General features: G+C 28.6%; 1 protein-coding gene across 3 annotated transcripts in view; it reads right to left on the reverse strand.

Moving 5' to 3' along the window:
* Window positions 1-15,400, reverse strand: part of LOC100169464 (insulin-like peptide receptor) — a 55,131-nt gene that overhangs the window by 17,503 nt on the left and 22,228 nt on the right. The gene's annotated exons all lie outside the window — the stretch shown is intronic.

Below are 15,400 nucleotides of genomic sequence, written 5' to 3' on the forward strand. Positions count from 1 at the left end.
CCTAATAATAATTTTATGTCTTTTGAGTATTATATATTTAACAGAGTCGAATAGGTGATTTATAGCTAATATTTCTATATTGTTTATATGATGAGTATATATATATGCGATGAAAAATTATATTATGTGATTTCGCTTTCCAAACATGAAGCCTTTATCAACAATCACGAGGCATCAGGCTGCAAAGGTCCACACGCCTCTTTTTACCGACGTTGAATATTTCACATTTATATAATAAAAATATATAATATATATAATGACGGGTTGACTGTGCTGTGAATAAAAAATGCTGTTAGAAGCTTGTATTGAATCGTAATAAAATATTTGAACTTTCAACCCAAAAAAAGTTTTAAAAAAATCAGATTATGTAAATTGAATTATATTTTAAACTCGTGTGGTACGAAGAAATGGCACCAAACACGCGTTGTGCTTTGAGCGACGTGTAAATCGAATTATAATTAGGTATAAATCCATGACTGGTCTAGATTTCTAACTTGTTCATATAAACCAAAAACTATGAGATTGATAAAAAATCAACAAACATCAACAATTATAGCGTCATCGTTTAGTGTTAATATATAATAATATATTATATAACTACACAGAAAAGGGTTACATTTTTAATTTTACATTTACATCTTGGCATAGAGTCCATAGAGATGAAATCCAAATCATATATAGTTTCATTTACAAAAACAAATATCAAAAATAAATGCTATGAATCTCGAAATGGGTATTTCATATAATATTAGTAAAAAATAAAGTACACTAAAATTGTATTGTCTGTTGCAAAATACTCCACACGCTATAATAAGTAACTATAATTAAAATTGACCACCTGCAAATAGAATGTATAAAAACTTAAATTTGGTTTCCTTTTATAATAAACACCTAAATATTAAAATGTATAACAATGAAAAACAAAACTACTGATGGTGTTGACTATAGTCGGTGATATTTATTATTTTTTTTTTAAAACACGTATATATCGTTAGCTGTACCACAGCATCCTAAATAACAAAAAAACGTTATTTTTTATTGAACTCTGCTTATATTTTATAAATATTATATTTAACAATGGACGAAGAACTAGATGGAAATATTAACAAATGGTCAAAATACAAAATGGACTGTATTTTTAAAATTTAGCAATTCAATTAAGCGGCGAAAATTAAATAAATAGATTTTTAATTTTATTTTAGCTATACTTACAGCCAGCAACTAACGTTGATTAAATTAATAAATTAAATTATTATTATAAATTATTAAATTATTAAATTATTATTTTTTCATAACACCTTTATTTAACGGTTTAATTTTTACCTACTAAAAATTGAAACAATAAATCATTGATATTCCCGAAACAGTTACAAGTTTACAACCGTATTCTAAAACTCAAAACTAATACGGTCATTTTTTATTGAGGCTTTGAAGCTTATCATTAATTACATAGGAATAATTGGACGAAACAAACGGTCAAAATTTACTCATACAAAACAAAAACATAACAGTATCAAGTATAGGAGTGAAGTTGGTTTATTATAGCCATAAACTCATAACGACAGTAGTGCAGGTGACACTGTTATCGCTACGTCGAGATATAGTAGATACAACACTGCAGACCTTCACGTCATAAGTAACGTTACTTAGTACCTATACTAATAACGATATCGGATCGTACAAAAGTTGATATAATATAAAACAATAAAACGATATACTGTGACACAACTCTGATACGCACACGAGTCTTAACCAGACTCAAATCCCGAATACATCCATATTTATAATCTCAACAGCGTATAGTATTGTAAAAATTAAAATAAAAAAATCATTTTTAGAATGTTAATTTTTGTCTCATCATCATTCACAAACGTTTATTCTAGGGCTGTCAGTATTTTCGATAAACCAGTAATTACCGGTTTTTAAAATTACCGATACCCGGTATTTTCGGTGTTTTAGAATATCGGTATACCGTGAATCGGTAATTACCGTTGTTCATAGGCGCAAATAGCGTTTGAGATTTGGGGGGGGGCTAATAGGGCTAATAGGGCCTTACTTTGATAATATTGAATAAGCTTAAAACAAAATGAAGGAAATGTTTGGGTGGGCTATCGACATTTTGGGGGGGGGGGGCTTAGACCCTAAAGCCCCCCTATTTAACCTATGCCGTTGTTTCTGAAAATACCGTATACCTACATTTATTATTTATTATTTTTATATAAACAGAATGACATAATAATTTATATAATAGCCCTATCCTAGGGTGGAAACTTTTAAACACTTAATTAAATTGTGTACTACAATTAATTTACCGAAGTTATGGTATTTTTGATAATTACTGAGGTACGAATCGTACGATATTGTCCGTAATTACCGAGGTAAGTATACAACCAGTAATACCTAGATACTGGTAGTAAATAAATACCGGATGCCGGTATCAAAATTTGAAATACCGCCGGCTGTAGTTTATCCTACGGTGGCGATGCAAACACTTAGACGAAACACACATGTTCAATAAACATACAATAACCCCCTCCCCCCACCACCGACCAACTGGAACATATTATTGGAAATTTGTCCGCACATCATAAATATAGCGATCTACACGTCTGGCTACCTCGTAAATAGAATATAGGATTGATTCTAAGCCCCATGTTTAAACTTGCAAAGCTTATCCAATTCGTGGTGCACTGATGATGAGGCACGTGCGTCAGTTTTACCGCGTTACTATTCACGCCACTGCGGTGCACCGGTGTATTTCTGTAATTCACATTTCACAACATTAATTATCATAATAAAATAAGTTCAAGATTTTCTAAATGGTACCTATATACGTAAAAACGGATATCATTCCATGTTTATAGAATAAGGGACATGTATACTTCCTTATAAGTGTACCTCTAAAGGTAGGTACCTCTATTATAGAACATTATAAATATATATTTTATTTTTATTAAATATAATAAATTATAAACGAAACAATAAGGACGATTCCCACCCAACGACGTGTTGTATCTTTAGTTTGCATTTGGCTACACTTACTTATAAGCTCCACCCTGTATTTTTATAGAGAAAATATTTTTTTTTTTTATATTGTTGATAGCACAAAGACTTGAACAAACAAAACTTGTTTACTCTATTTTAAATGTAATACGTGACGTCTCTATAGTCTATACTTTGTTACAGCACACAACTGAAAGTGAGTCAATATTCAAATTACAGATAACGCAATTCATTACTATTATTATTTTTATTATTATAATAAATTATTACCTATCTATATTATAGTAGTATGATCATAATCTAATTGTTATTGTATATTATACACTCAGCGTTTCATAATATTTTTAATTCTGAGCGGAGCGATGAATGTATTATGAATGTTTTATTTTATTGTACTTACCTATTTAACCTATAAAATATAAAATAGGGCTGTGCCCAAAGGTAACATAATATAGTGCAATATAACAATACAACTATAACTTAAAATGTGGATAGAAACTTAAACAAGAAAACAAACAGTATGTCAACAAAATGAGCAAAATTATACGAATACGGTGCCCGGGAACTCTGAAACTATTTCAAATTTAATACTATCCATTATACAGTGACCCACTTGTAACCTACTGTACAGCAGAGCGACATCCACTTACCCACAATTTTTCCATTACACTGTAAACATTTAAATTTAAATTATAATTATAAATAAAATATAAATTATTTTAGAAATTGTGGCAAAGAGGCGTTACATTTATTTTGCCCCCGGCGTCTTTAACTTTTAATCCGTCGCTGTCCACAAGAAGATAAAAAGGTATTGAATTCTGCCACCAAGGAATTATAGAGAATGAACGGGTCACTAAATCGGGAGACGAATATCGGGCGGAATAGGGTGATTGAGTGCCAGAAACATCGGGGAATTAGTCATGGGGAAGGTTAGGTATAATTAAAACCCTTACAAGCGAGAGGTTAAGCTGGATGCGTTCGATTTGTTGTCAGTCGACCGGAGGTGTGTACCGATTCCAGACAATCGACCTGTATTCTATAATTAGCCTAATAAAAGCATTAAGTTCAAGGAATTTAATGAGGCAGAAAGCTTAAATTCAACAGCAACCTAAGAAAGCCTTACATAATATTGAACGATTTACAGGAAATAAAGTGGTGATATGGGTTTTAGAAAGAGAAGGAACAAAAATGAACGCAAAATCACGGACACTATTAACGTCCCCTTTGGAATAGTGAGAGCTAATAGATGTTTGCCTCTTGGAAACACCATGGACTTACATTAGGGAAAATTGAAACTCGAACAAGACATTTGCTCCAGATGACAAGGTAGTCAAATCTCTTGGTTAGGTTACGAGCTAAGACAACGCACTGATATAACCATTAATGATAGCGAAAAAAGAAGCAGTAGTGTGGTTTTTTAATATAAAATGTAATCCCCTTTAGGAACTGAAAAAAATTTTGAATCCTGGGCTATAATAGTTGAACATTTTATTAATTTTTAATTTTTAACTACAAAATCATTATTTTTATTTTAAATTTGATAAATGATGTCAATAATCAAACTTTAAATGTTTATAACAAAAAATTGTGCCTATGTATTTTTAATATTTTTTAACTACTGTTGTAACAATAAATCAAGAGTCTTGTATTAATTTTTCAAGCTTTTTGACCCAACGAATAAAATTTTATTGACATCTATAGAAAAAAAAACTAAAAAAATTATTAACTGAAAATATCCGTACACATTTCAAAACACTTCAAAATATTTTGAAAATGTTTGAAAATATATTGATGTGTAGAAAATGCTATTATAAATATTTAGTGAAAATTGCATGTCTCTACGGTCATTTGTTTTAGAATTACATCAAAAATCGAATTTGATAAAAAAAAAAACACATTGTAAAAGCAATACACTCATCGCTCCACTCAGAATCTAAAATAAATCTAAAATAGTTAATACTTTACTTTGCTTTAAAAATTTCTCTAATAGTTACCTACTAAAATTATTATTTTTATACACCATAAAATATACATATTATTATAAATATATTATAATATATTTTAGAACGTATTTTTTAGGTTTCTTTTATAAATGGTGAAAAGTTTAGTACGATGTTCCTCACAAGTCACAAGTAGTTCGCAAACATTTTAAAATTATTTTGTAATTAGTTATAATTTATTGTAATTTCAATTTTAGTAACTAAAGCTTAAAAATGTAATACAAGGTTGGAATAGTAACATAAGTCGTTATGCTTCTTAAAACTAATCAAGCAATTTAAAAATATCAATGATATAATATAATATAAATATGCATAATTTTTTTTCATAGACATTTGGAATTTTAAATTTACTGTAAAACAAATTAATACATTCATCGCGATGAGCTTAGAAACTACAATTACCTAGCAATTGAATTTGAATAATCATTAGTGTGAAAAACACGATAAAACACAAATGATATCCCAAGAATAATGATTTATAATGATCACAATATGCCTGTTGGGTACTGAAACTTATAACTTTTGTACATTGCAGTACCTACTTCTTACGATTAATGATGCACTATAAACTAGATTATAAAATAGAATACAGTACACACCAATACACCATCACACCTACATAATTTACAACTACACACAACAATTCAAACACGTTTTTGTGTTATAATTATGAATTCACAGTTATAATTTTGTTATCTGTTTACACTCTGGTTTATGCCAAAAATTAAAATAAAATAATTAATATTCATTAAATATTAACGTCATATATATACGTCTTCAATCAAGAAACTTTGATAGATACTTCTAAAAGTTACAACCTATGATAATATAATTACTATACAACATGCATTACGGTCACGTTTAGGTACCCACTTAGCTCACACAACTATCTACCTTCTCAGTTTATCCATGTTGATTTAAAAATTTAAAATTTGCGTTTACAATTATTTTTCATCAAATTACCTATATGTGTTTTAATTCAACTCCTCGTCGTAAACAAATTAATCGATTATTAAGTTAAAGGGGCAAAATTCACGTACAAAGCGACGCCACTAAGCCAAGTTACGGAGGAAAACTCAATATAACAAGTCAACACTATACCTACCATATCTCTGGCATCATTTTTACACAGCGGGAAACTTTGAACCCCAATAAAACACTAACTTGAATTAGGGTGAAAACCCAACGCCACTGGAGCAACTCTACAACCCTCCGAATTTAGATATCAGTTTTAATTTTTAACATAAAAATATTTGCTTACATTATATTATATACTATATTAAGTTTATTTTTAGCAATAATTGTATAGGTACCTACATTATACAGTATAAGGCAAATAACTAGTAGATACAGGGGCGGACTTACCATTTTTCCGCCCCTAGGATTTCAACACTAGCGCCCCGTACATAGGCGTGCTCCCACCGGTGGGGGGGGAGTAATGTTTCATGAAATAAAACAAATTGTAACAAAATTGTATTTAGGTATTTTTATATTTATACATACGAACTAAACAAATAAATATTAATACAATTTTGCATTGGTACATTTGTACACTTGTACAATAATTAAATTATTTTGCGCCTTGATTTATCTGTAGCAAAGTTATCTATGATTTGGTGGTGAGCACTCTAGTCTCTATAATCGTAATCGATTAGCAGATTTCTGAGCAGTATGCTGTATGCACTATGTTTATTATTATTAATTACTTTATCAAGACATTTGATTCCCAGAATTAATTCCAGTATTCTAACTATGGTGCCGGGTGCGGGGTGAGTCGGGTCATTCCAGTAAACACTGTGCGAGCTGTCCCCCACCTAGCTAGTAGAGCGCCTATATACAATGTACCCGGCGGCCCGAGGCAGTATATTAAATTTGACTGCCTTGGCTGGTGTTTTGCGCATGCGCCATTCACAATATTGTTTGTGTTTACGCCGCACACCCGTATACCACCTCTCATGTATTAACATAGGCGACGCCGGCAACTGCCTCGTCGAGTCTCGATGTCGAACCTCTAGGGCCTAGGCCATGATATAAATAATTTTTATATCATGCTCTAGGCTCTAGCGGTGGCGGCGCAACGCGGCGCACGCCGGTCGCAGGATTAAACTTAAACGGCAAGGTTATTATAGCTTATATATTAAAACGTTACTGCGACGTGACTACGTGAACCATTCACCAGTTTCATGCAAGTTGTATACGAAAAAAATTAATATAAAATATAAATTTAGATAAACATAATTATGAAATTATTAAAAATTAAAAAGTAAAAATTAACTAAAAAATTGCGTCCCAAAAAATATTGCGCCCTAGGCACGTGCCTTGGTGGCCTATGGGTAAATCCGCCCCTGAGTAGATAGTATAAGATAAGTTGATATGGATAAAAATTAACGTATTAATACACGTACCTATAGTTTTAAATATTTTAAACTCCTATTACCTACTTGGTAAGTACTGTCTACATTTTTTTTTTTTTTTTGTATAGTTTGTAATACTAAAAATGCCCTTTTAATATATAATACCAGATACCTTATACCTATATTATCATTTAAAATAATTACTACTCTAAATACTTGTATATTTTATAATCATATATTCTACTACTATATCTAAGCAAAAAATGATTTTTATCACATATGTATTTACATCCCTAATATAACTATACTTATTTGTCGAATATCTGTATATAGTTATACAATTATAAAATTATCGTTAAACTGCTACGTTTACTGATAACTGAATAAACAATTATAATATATATAACGAATGAACATGACTACACTAATTATTACACTACTTTATTTTGTGCGAAATTGTCTTGAAAGATAAAAAAATTATATATTTGTTTTTTGAAAACATATTATTTTTTCGAATGCATTATGAATCATTGTAGTCATTCGACGCATAACGAATAACAAAAATGTATATTTTTGTAATAAAAACTAACTTTAATGAAAATATTTAATTAGTATAGCTAGGGAGTAGGGACTAACAATACATAATTGTCTGAACATAATAATTATAATTTTGCTGTTATATCATGAATTCCTTTGACAAAACAAAGTATTTATATTATTTTATGCAGTTTTTTTTTTATAAGAGCAATATTTTACTTGTTACGATGCTTGTGACATATTTTTAATTTTTGTGCTTTATTATTATTACAATAATAGTCTCGACAGTGCAAAAAATAAATTTAAATTTACAAGGCTTATATAAGTTATAACATTAATTTGGAAAATATAAATAATAATATGCAAAATAAAAATACATATCAATAATATAGCATGTTTGATTAAAGAATGATCGGATAGGAATAAAATATATTTGTGGACATAGCCTATTTTGGCAACTATTTTTCCCAAAGGGCTTTCGTTTTACAAAAAGGTACTATTTTATATGGCTCCCATTTTATAAATACATCACGGCTCTCGTTTTTGACAACACTAATTCCTTCCCACTGCATACATACTTAAGCCTTAAGGTCTGTATTTGCTGTTGAATACTGGAGCCGTTTGGGAGTTTACGTAGGTAAAACCTTTTTTGGCGGGACCCGTTTGGGTTACGCCGATATTTTTTTTGGGTGGAAAATATATTTTGAATATTGAAGGGGATGTTGAAAGATTTGAATGATACAATAGTGGAGCGCGTTGTGGTAATAATTTAGAGCAATTGAAGATGAAATGAAAAATGTCACAATTTGATAGTTATTTTTATTATTACCTTCTGCATGTAAAAACACAATATTTAGAATTAATTATTATATATATTATATTATATAAATTATTTATTTAATATTCAAGCTCAAAAAATTGTCGATGTTTTAAATTTAGGATTTAAAAAATATAATATTTTTAATTGAATAATTCATTTTTTAAGTTTATGTATATTGTTATTTATCAATAACAATATATACTCGTGTCACATACATATTGTATACAATATAAAATGTAAGCCTGATTGTTTTTAAATTATAAAATAGTTCTACCCCCTTATATTATAATATTATGCAATAATATACATAATGTTATATAATATGCCTATTATACAAAAATGCGAAAACGTAATTTATCCAAAAACGTCTATAGTGTACAATAACTATTTTCAACAGACCCACATTACATAAACGTAGTGAATGGAACCAACCATAACTACAGGTGAGATACAGGTGTTTAAATTTAAGTAAAGACACCAATTACAACAATGAGTCGAGTATAGTTGTTCACAATATTATTGTGGTGAAATAATGAGCATCGTGCTGAAAAGAGAAAACATCAAATTATGAAAAATTATCATAGCTACACAATTCCTAACGAACATTAGCCGTGATATTATACTACTGAAGCGTCTGAAGCATAGGTACCTTTGTGCATTGTAAAAAAATATATCAAGTATAATATAGACAATTTCTGTTATATTTTTTCTTTTATATAAGAAAAAAATATAAAATGGAAAAATTTGGATCAATGCCAACGAATGTAAATAAGTATTAAACATTATTGAAATGTGTACTATAATAAAATAATTTGAACTCGCAGTTGTTACAATGTTACATAACATAACATACAATTATAAATATGTATGTGTGTGCACACGTTAATACTAAATAGTTAAATGAGTTTATCGTATACTTGGGAAATCACTAAATTAAAATCTATAAACAGCGTAAACAACTCGTAGATATATAATATTATTATGAGAATAAAAAATAATAATTAATACACATGTTTGCCATCGAGATAACGTTTTAGGCGTGTTATTAGTGTGTATTTGTGCAAATTCCTACATTTTTGTATTATCTGCGTGCGTCGTAATAATCGAAAATATGCTATGTAACCTACCCATGTTTTGGTTTTACAAATCTTACTCAGCTATTTTCAGTTGATACACGATGGCAAAAAAGTTATGATAGCTTACGTTTTCTCTTAAAATGTACAATATTATAATAAAAAAAACAACAAAATCTACAATTCTAAGAATAATGTGAACTTTTAATAATTGTATGCAACGATGGCCAATGCAGTATAAGCAATTAATACAATTTTATATTATTTTAATTTTATATTATATATATTAATATATTTTAATTAAACAACACTATGTTGAAAATGTCTATACATCACACTAATAATTTTCAAGTAACAATTTGGAACATATTATATTTATACAAAATACCAAAAACTACTAACAATTCAAAAATCGTTATGTCGATAAGACGGAACGTGACGTTGGCGTTTTTCTGCTGCAGTATCAAAAACATACGTAAAATCCACCAGAGATATTATATCCTATAATCAAAAGTACATTGCAATTTTGAACAATCTTAATACTTTAAAAATAATCGTTTCCGTTTTCAGGTGAATCACATTAAATTATGTTTTTACTGTAAATAACTAATTAATTGTTGTTTGCACTCAACTCCACTCCAAAGTCTCTATATAGAGGGATACACATGATAAGAAAAAATCTAAACATATTTTAGCCTCATTATACCGAAACGTTAATGGTGCGTGCAAAAGACTATAGTGACCATGATTTTTATTGCCGAGAACGTCAAAAACAAATAACCCGAAATTGTCTTGTACTCAGCACCAAAAAAAGCTGTGTTCGCAAAACATTTTCGATTCCTGGTTTTTTTTTTTTTTGCGGCTAGGTCACAATACTTACCATGTATTATGGTCAAGAGCATTCACACACTAAAATCTATAAACGTTGACTTGGAAGAATTTCATAATGTCTAGGTAGGATTTTTACGCACTAATAACCATTCCTGATACTACATTATTTTTGTGTTATTCGTCAATACATCATCATATGTAAATAGTTAAATTCCTTTTGTTTATGTTAATTACTAGTTTATAAAGTACTTAAACATTACTGGTAAATTGACATGATATGTTATATTAAAATAGTGCGCCACTTTCAAAAAAAAAAACTGTTTTAATCATAATATAAATTATTATTATTTGTTAATTATATAGAATAAAATATTAAATATTTGGCAATGTTATACAACGAGTATCGAAATAATCCAATGAGCATAATATAATATTGAGCATAACACAAAATCCTGTTCAAAATAAACCAGATCCTGTTTGGACCAACATTTTTACATTGTTTGTAGAATGTACATGCCGTACATGGTTAAAAATACCGTTAAAAATACCTACTCGCCATGTTTTTTTCACAGCGGGTTATCGGTTTATGGGATATATTTGGTCTGTGAAGCAATTGTCAGCTGCTAGTTTTAAATTATTATTGATTAATTAATTTGATTTAAAATAAAAACAATATTTGAAAACCTAATTGCATTTTTGTTTTCGTTTCTGGTTAAAAAGCCACAAAATTAAATTATACGAGAGAAAAATATAATGTTTGTTTTGGTGGATTTGACGGCATCACGTTGAATAGCTATAGTTATAGATATAGCTCAAACAGAAATATAATATGCACTTACGAACTATATGACAGATATAGTAGGTAAACACAATCTTCCAATTGCCCACTAATCCCACGTATCGTAATGAAAAATATAAATTAACTGAACAAATTAATTTAGTCATTTGATTTTTTACCTAAAACAACGGTGCGCCCCGAGGAGGAGAACTCCTTCTATACCTCATCCCGCTTCCCTTGTAATTTAAGTATTTAATGTGAAATTTATAGTACAAATACAATATCAGGTAAATTAGTATTTAGTTATTTGAAATGATAAAAAGATTTATCATTACAGAAGGCAGTGAGGTATCGATTCCCCATAATATTTTGAGTGCCATGTTGAAGTATCTATTTCGAGAATAATGAGTCGTTTTCCAGACCACTGCAATTTAATGATCGAGTTTAATGGTGCTCATTAATGCTGTGTATACAATTTAATAAAATTTAGATCTTATAATCCACAGTACTCAGTATTAACTTAGTACTTACATTCATTAGTTTGGTCACATCACTAAAAAATCCATTTTTCAATTTATCTACCCGAAGGGTTATGAATAATATATCATGGTCCTTGCTCCTTGGGATATTTTGGATTAGCTGGGAGAACCGATGGTGTATGAAATAAACGTTAATAATTCCCCATTAAAATATAAGTGTATTTATTATTAGCTACTATCACGATTAATGATAATATTATTATTTCTTTATAATAGTGGCTTCTATATAGTAAAAACTTCGATAGCTAAACACTTATTATAATTTATAATTTATAACAATATTATAATTTTGTAATGGAGATAATTCTGGAGATAATAACTATAAAATATGGAAATGTTAAACAAAAATAAACAAATAGGAGAAATAAATAATGCCCTAAGTGATAAATTTAGAAATTTTAAAAATTTTAATTGGACCTATTAATAATAATTGATTAGATTGTGATCGAGATGCACCTCAAAAAAATAAATTAACCAATAGCTACTGTAGTAATACTATATTAAGGTGCTAAGAGTTCATCGGTGTATATTATAGATACCGATATTTTAACTAGTAAATTAAAAAGTTGATTTATTTTTTCATTTTGGAATGAATGTGTGTTAACTTTAATAGTTTAATATATGTTTAATATACTACGGTTTACTATTAGAGTAAATTGACGCGTTAATAACATTTAAAGGTGAGAACATTATCTGTATTTATAGTTTATACATTGGTTTTTTACGATATTTTAATTTTTAAACTAGTAATGCGGGTATATCAAATATTATATAATTTAAAAATACTCATAACTTTCAACATTAATAAAATGTTTGATATGTAGTTATTTGTTTCTTTTCTATAATGTATAATCACAGTTTGTAATGTGTGGTTTACGGATTAAGAGTAAATTTTTTTAAATATTATAAATTAGATCATTAATGTAAATGATTCTATAATAATTACTGAAAAAAAAACAAAATCCCAACCAAGATCGGTTTACTCGTATTTACTAAAAAACGAGCTAAAAACCTTCGTTAAAAATCGATGGATTATAGGATCATGTATTATCAAAAATCACGCAATATATTATCACGTCAAATTCTTTTTTTTTATTTATTAAAAATTAAAATGTTTCAGCATATTGTACATGCTATTACAAGTTTGTTAACAGTTAAACACGTCAAATTCAAAATTTTAGATATTGGTCTCAGATAGGATATTATTTCCATTAAATGAGAGAACCAAACAAAGTGTTTTATAAGTACGCAATATTCACCTGTATTTTATACTGTTAGGTATTAACATTCATATTTAAAAATATTATTATTATATTAACTGTAGTAAATAATTTACAAAACGCATACAACATAATAACACTTCAGTAAATACTAAATATCAATTAAACACAAAATAAATATGCATATATGGTGCAATTAAATCAATAGAATTAAATTGAGTAGGTATTGACACACGATTAATAAAACTAATCCTGCACAAGGTTCAATTGTTTTTAAGTATTTATTTTAAGTAAGAACATATGTAACGGTATTATTGATTACATTTAGAAAATGCTAATGGATAAGCGAACCCACGCTTAATTTATGTTCGGGTTATCGCATAATAAGTAATATTGAGAATATTGACACGTTTTAAATTCAACAAGTACACTTTTTAATTCGTTATTAACATTCAACACGAATCTAGGTGTTATCTTATTCGATAATTTTTAAAGGAAAACAATTTCCTTTATAAGTTATACCATATCGTTTTATATTTTTAAAACAAAAAATAAATATCGCCAAAGCTCAAGTATTTACTGACATTTTAATACTCGATGATAACAAAACACTGTTGAGCTCAACAAAAACACGTCCATCATATTATTATATATATTTATATAATTTGTATATAAAGCGATACTTTTGTTGTTTATCAGTATTCACTATTCAGTAGTCAATATACTCAATTGTCGATATAATTTATACACCAATGACCAATCTCTAATTAAGGAGAATATTGAGAATTCATAAAAAAATACATACGAAATAGACTAAAGTTCAAAGTAATGATTGAGGGATTTTTAAATCAAAAGTTATTTTTACGGCGAAAATGATTGAAGGTAACTACTGCAAAACAAAAAAAAAATGTTTTTAGATGTATGATATCACCTATAACTTAAACTTGTAGAGATTAACCCATTTACGTTAAAATTATCACTCTGTATAGGTACTTCTTAATCAGTAAAAGTTTCTACATCTCAGACAAACTTCACGTGTAAAATTTATATAAGCGTGTTTGTTGTGTAATAGAACACAAGGTACTAAGCTATTAACCTGCAATATAAATATATTGTAGAAGAACATAAATCATAATATTATATCCAAGTTCAAAATAATAAATATTACTCTATCCCGAGCTCAATCCATAATGATATAGTAGACGAAATTTATAAAATATCTACTATAGTAAAAACAATAACTGATACCTATTGCTTATTAGTAATTTAAGTAATTAATATATATTATTATACTTACCCGACTTTTAACTGATAAACCAAACTTGACGTCGGGTTATTTAAATGTTTAATTCAACAACGGGAAAACTAAATCATGATTGATTAAAAAACTATGACTTATTGTAAATTAAAGAAAATTTGGTGGAAGTACCTAACCACCGGAAACGATTATTATTTTTAATTTATTAAAAACGTGTGCTTAATTTAGTTCCATAATTATTAGTAGTTAGTATTTTTAACGGTTCTCTCGATAATTACTACAGATATATATACCAAAAAAAGAATTAATGTAAAACAACATTTTCCGAATTCATTGTTATAATCGGTGGCCGAATGGGAAAACGAAATAAATTTCCCCCATTTGGGAAAAAAACGCCAAACATTCTGAGAAAAAATATGAGAAAAGCTTAAAGGAGATTGAAGCGTTTAAAACCATTTAAATTTCGATCGATTTCCCCGGGAGACCCGTTAAAATACGAAGGAAAACAATTGCCTCTGCGACTGACTACAAGCGTACACGGTACACGTCATACAACTTCCGAAAACGTCGTCGATCGATACTTATACGTGTGTGTATTTTACCACACGTGGTGTACAATAATGTTATACGCTGGAGCCTGGAATACAACAATATCTGTGTTTCAAAGGCTCCAAAAATATAATACGAAAAAAAATCCAAAATAATAGGGTTTCACCATTGCGGGCTACCTATATTATTATTATTCAATATTGTATTATATTAATATGCATGCTCGCATGCATGTATTTATTTAAAATAATGACGGACGTGAGGCCAATATTCAATATTGTATATTAATGTATTATTATCATATTACTTTAATCATCCCCATTGGTTTGACAAACTATTGACACGGATACAACTTTCCGTCCTAGGATTGTTATACAGATACATTGATTCGAATACGACTCGTTACAAATTACAATGGAATTATAATGGCGTTGGAGT

Source organism: Acyrthosiphon pisum, chromosome A1 (assembly GCF_005508785.2).
Source record: "Acyrthosiphon pisum isolate AL4f chromosome A1, pea_aphid_22Mar2018_4r6ur, whole genome shotgun sequence".
NCBI lineage: Eukaryota > Metazoa > Arthropoda > Insecta > Hemiptera > Aphididae > Acyrthosiphon > Acyrthosiphon pisum.